The sequence below is a fragment of the Scaptodrosophila lebanonensis genome, unplaced genomic scaffold (genome assembly GCF_003285725.1).
Source record: "Scaptodrosophila lebanonensis strain 11010-0011.00,11010-0021.00 unplaced genomic scaffold, SlebRS2 tig00000142-arrow-arrow-pilon, whole genome shotgun sequence".
Taxonomy (NCBI): domain Eukaryota; kingdom Metazoa; phylum Arthropoda; class Insecta; order Diptera; family Drosophilidae; genus Scaptodrosophila; species Scaptodrosophila lebanonensis.
In genome coordinates this window covers 799,098-805,097 of record NW_022060589.1, presented here as the reverse complement: position 1 = coordinate 805,097, position 6,000 = coordinate 799,098, and positions in this window count along the sequence as shown.

Genomic DNA, 6,000 nt, shown 5'->3' with positions numbered 1-6,000 from the left:
ATAATAAAATGCTTATGGTTTTAGTTATAAATTAAATTAACAAGCCGATTCAAAATATGTCAAGTTGCAAATGAATTATTGAAATGCCCTTCTTTATGTAAGTATTATCGGTCTTTGGAATGGATGGCTCAGGACTTTAGGTCAAATAGGTGCTCAGGAATACATGCTATATACTTACAACGTACAATGCTAGCTGATTTATTTGAAACGAATTTAAAGACACTTAGTCATCAGCAGTTTCGATTGCTCTCTGAGCGATTGGGCTCCACTGTGTGGCGTCTGTGGATCGGTCGTCGCTGTTCGGTTTGGTGTTGTGTAAGTGGCGGCTGCCTGGTGTTAAAGTGACTGATTAAGTTTGTTGTTGTTGTTGTTGTTATTATTGCTGTTGTTGCAGTAACACTTCTGGTGCAGTTGTTGTTGCCATGGTTTGCTGCTGCTGCTGCTGCTGCCGCTGCTGCTGCTGCTGATGCTGCTGCTGATGCTAAACGAATTATACGCTTACGTAGGTGGCAGACACTCAGGCACACAGGCAAATGAATTGAGACGCGCCACAGAGTTATAAATATTGTCGCCATGCGGGCGACGATCCTTGCTCACCATCTATAAGTGTGTTGTGTCTGCGTGTGTGTGTGAGTGTGAGTGTGAGTGGGTGTTGCAACAAATGCAATGAACGCAGGCAGATATGGCCATGACTGTAAGACCCTGCTTGTTCACAAAAGGGAGGTAAATGCCCCAGTAATTGACAATATTGCAGAGTATCTTCTAGTGTTAACTGTTAGCATATTAATATATAGTCCCCTAATAAGGATGCCGAAGGATATTAACAGCAGTGCCTACAAATAGAAGCTTTTGACATCAGCTAATGTAAAAACACTGGACCAAATTCCTAGCTATATCGTAAGAGTTGGCTTGTCCTGCTCAACCAATCTTGTCTGTCCCATCTTCCAAGGTCAAAAGTGTCATACAAATGATCGTTGCCATTTTAAATGTGTCGGGTTTATGCCTCCAAACTGCTACGCCCAGTTCCGCCAAGTGTAGAGGCACGACAATTAATAAAGTCATAAAAATGCCGAGAGGGAGGTACTCTTGAAAAATCAAAACATAAAATGTTCAAGTTCAGGTTTTTATGAGGACTGCTACCGAATGCTACCGACCACGACGGGAATCTTTAGATGTTATCGAGGAGGCCCATGCACACTTCTCTTCAGCTCTCAAGCTGGTGCACTATGTGATTGAAACCTTTACCGCATTTTACGAGTGCGACGATCGTAAAACTATCGTCTCCCAATGTAGCTCTGCTACCTGTAGAGAAATTTTAATTACCGTTTTTGCTTCGATTTGGCCATTGAGCGAAATGCGTTCACTTACTCACTCGTATGTACTCGCGACCCATTGATCTTTATCGGTTTATCGGTGAAAGTTTTATGGGTTGTTACGGTCGTAACTGAATTGGTTAGTTAACCGATAGTGGCGCAGCAGAGGCAGCTGCCTGAACTCTCCGAATTTTACGGCCAGTGATATTATCTGGGCAGCTGGATGAAAAAGCAAAATTAGAGTCTAAAAAAAGCAATACAACATAAGTAGCTTATCTATATATATGTCCTTACATATAGACAAAAATTAAAAACTGTCTATCTGCTGGTACCTAAATGAATTCTAAGCTGCTCAAGACGAAATTCGGATTTGTTGTTTTGCAAACGCCAAATTCAATGCCATCATCAATGCCCTGGCTTGGTGGAATATGACCCAGAAGTGGGGTAAGATCGCGGTCATAGCGTAGCACATTTTATTGCAACAGGTATTGAGTTGAAGGAGTTGTTGACATGAAGGACCAACCATTAACAGCCTTAAGGAGCATCTATGTACATGTACAAACAATAGCTAGTGGTAGCCAAAGAATCTATAGAATTTTTTGGAAGTGAGCTTCATATACATAAGAAAGGCAGGTATGATAGGAATTAAAAAAAGAAATAGAAGCAGACAACGTCTACTAATAGTTAGTTTTTCCAACAATCCACTTGGTTTGGTTTCAATCCAGAAAACTCTCTTAGATGGAAAGAACTGAATTATTTAACGAAGGACTTGTTTCCAAGATATCGTTCTTGGTACTCTAGAGCCTTGGCAGACATTTTTTCGACCTAATGCCCCACTTCATAAAGTTCGCTTTAATTGTAAAGAGCTGCCAAATAAAAATGTTGACCTTCTAATATGAGATATGAGTATAAAAAAGCAAGCCTTTGGGGATATCCTTCAGCAATCCATAATATAAACTCTCCAATGCAACCCAAAAAAATACGAAGAGCAGCCCATTGATTAGACACTTCTTTTCCAATCAATTTGTTTGCAGCAAAGAGAAAAGACCTTGTCTTTGTTGAGCCATTCAAAAGGAATAGACAAACAAAAGCAAAAATCCTAAGATGTCCCCGGAATTTTAGAACAGGCTTTGATATCAAAGGCGTGTAGCACTCTGTCAAAGCTATTTACGTTTGCCCCTACCTGCTCAAGGAGCTTAAATTGCTAGCCCATTGTCGTCTACCAGTTTGGGAAATAAAAAGAAGTACATATGTATGTATGTACGCACATTTATTGTGTAATAAAAGGCAAGTGATTTTCAATATTTTGCGGATCTATGTTGCTAAAATCCAGTGTCATTGCAAAAGGAGCTGCACCATTTTTATTGCTTCCTGTCGCTGCCAACTTCCTGTGCCCGTGCCCGTGCCTGTGCCTGAGCCTGTGCGACGCACAACCCCCGCAATGCGCAAATCGCAAATCGCAAAGCGGTCGCCTGCCGACTTGGATTTTTGCATCGCATTTCAAAAGGCGACTTAATCGAGCAAAATAAACCGTTTTCATATGCTCGAATTGAGGCAAACACGTCGCATTACACGGCGGCTGGCAGCTGATTGTTGTCATTTGGCAGCGGTGTGGTGCTGTGCGGTGCGGTGCGGTGCGACATTGGCTCTTTGGGGAATATCAGCCTTTGATACGGCATACAGCCCCAGACCGCAGCTCACACCTTACCTCAGCTTACCTCAACTTACCTCACCTTACCGCACGCCACACCTCTTACCATAACACGAATCCGTTGACGTTTTTTGCCAGCCTGCCTGTTTTGCTTTGTTTGCTGCCCTTCCTCCGCTTTCTGATACACTCTACACCCAAAATCAAAGAAGGGTATACAAGCCGGGGACATATCTAGTGTATAGTACATATGCGTGTCGCATTAACTGTTAACCTGGTAAGATACTCTTAGTGTGTATGCTCGTTTCATGTCTACAATATGTGGCTTCCTCCCATTGCGTTATAATTTGGTTTCAAAATGATAAATCAATTGCTAATATTATAAAGCATTTCAAGTTCTTAATACCTGTAGAGACATTCACATCTCCAAATTTATGTCTGCATTCAAAATACAGGCGTCCTCCTTTAAGCCTCCTGGTTAATTGAGAAGAAGGCTGACGAGGTCACACACTATTGCCCTTGCCAGCACAATAGATTTATATAAACTATAAATGTTCAATTGTAAATAAGACTGAAATCTTAGTAAAAGTTCTTTTTGTATTTAGCAACAAGTTTTATTTAAGTTATAAAAGTAACAGCATAATTAAAGTGGAAAAAGGATACAAAATGCAATTCAATGATCTTAACCATTAGCCTTAACTAAAAAAGGAATGCAGGCTTTCGCCCTAAATTTGAAGAAGGTTCTTTTAGTTAAGCGGTATATATTTGATGTACGTACTCGCAAGTATATCTCCCAATATGCAGATTTATTAATGAAGATATATATGCAGCATTTATTGTGTGGAAGCAGGGTATTCCAAAGTTGGGCTAGCTTCATCGGAAATTCAGTTTGTGTGTGCGCTGCCGAAATGCGCGAAATCTCTCAAGTTGGGGGTTAGCTGGAGCAGCAGCCTTTGTCAAAGGATTATCACTTGCCATGCCGTGTCGTGGCGAGCCCTTTTCTCTCTTCGGTTTTTTCTTTCACTTTTTTGTAAATTTAATTTTTTTTGTTATTTGCCAGCGAGTGGCTTAGCGCTCTGTCTATTGGCATGCGTCGACGCGTCGTGCCGGTTGAGGCCTGAGGTTTATGGCCAACTAATGAGCTGTGCATTGTGATGCTGCACAAGTCGGGAGGGTGGCTGCCCCAGTTGCCAAATGATGTTGCCGCTCACTCAAGCGATCGCAATCGATCTGAAACGCTCGCAGATTCACATTCGGATTCAGATTCGGATTCAGATTCGGATTCAGATTCAGATTCGCATTCGTGTTTCGACTTCGCTGGATGGCTTTGACAGTGTGCAATATGCGTTGATTTTTTATGGCCTTCAATTTGAGGCTGGCAGGCTGACTGACTAACTGACTGAGTGACTGAGTGACTGAATGACTGACTGTGGAAGAAGACGTTCCACAGTCACAGTCACAGTCCCGCCGTCTTGTAGTCTCCGCGTGTTGATCACAAAATGCAGATAATAATTATTTCAATATGTGTGACTGACTTGACTGATGCACTGTCTGACTGCCTGACTGAGAGACTGACGGACTGACAGACTGACGGACTGAATGACAATGCCAATGCCATCGTCGTCGTCGTCGGCGTGCCGCTGATCATGATCAACTGATGATCGTCATGATCGCCATAATGCGCTGCTGCTCGGATCAAAACACGCGCGCCGCCAACAGTGTTGCTGTCGATTTGTTTCTTGGTTTGTTTTTTTCTTTCCTCTTTTTGCATGTGCCCCAAAGGTTGCCCCTTCCTCTGGTACTAGTGCTGCTGTTGTTGTTGTTGTCTTCACTTAATCACTTGTGGAGCAGGCGGCCGGCAACCGGCGGCAGTTTCAAGTTGAAAATTGAATTTCTAAGAATAACAACAACATAAAAACATAAATATACAAAAACAACAAGACAAAGTAATAGCAATAACCGAAGCCAAACCAAATGTGACTACAACAACAACAACAATGAAGAAGAGTGCGTCAAAGTGCCGTTGGCATGGCATGTCAGCCTCAGCCTCGGCCTTAACTTCAACTTGAGCTCGGGCTTCATTTCATTGCATTGCATTAATTTTGCCAATTAAAAAGTAAATAGAGCCTGCATCCTTTTGCTCGCGACCCCACGACTTCAACTTCAACTTCCACTACCGCCGTCCCCTCCCCTCCCCTCCCCCATCGCACACACATACGTACATATGCATGTGTACATACATATACATATCTATAGTATACTTATGCATTCGTATGGGGATATTGCGCATCTTTCGGCACATTTTTTGGCTGGGCGCAAAGTTTTCAATACGATTTAATCCAATCTAAACGCATACATACCATATTTATGTATGTGAAGTGCCCTTCACGACATCTCCCCCCTCGAACACCCCTCCTCACAACACACCAAGCCGCCCATGACTTAAGGGCATAGTTAAGCAGTCGCTCCCGGTCGGTCGGTCGGTTGGTCGGTCGGGAGACGGACGTTCGTTCGTTCGCCTTTGTCGGTCTGCGAAGCCCCGTCAAAATCACTGCACAGTGGCACAAGGTGGCTGGGCTCGTAAATCAATGACGCTCAAATGTCTAACGGTCGTCAGCTACAATTGCCTCAACCTATTGGATAGTCAAAAAACAAGAAAGGAATGCTAAAGTCGGGCAGGCTCAACTCTTGAATACCCTGTACCACCCCACAAAAAAAATGTATTATCAAAATTTGATTAACTTAATTAATTATTTACATTAAATATAAAATAGTCCATACATACTTGTACATTTACATTTACATCAGAATCGTGCATTACATAATTATGTCAAAGCAGCAACAAATACAGCTGCGGACACAGCTTGGGCCTGGTTATAGGGCTATAACTTTCTTTCTTTCTAATCAACCTATCGTAATGAAACTTGGTATACGGATATATAATCATTAACTTAAATTTTAGTTCAAAATTCTAAGAATTACGGGAGTTGTCATCCTGATCAAGAATATATATACTTTGTGGGGTCTGCCAGGCCTCCT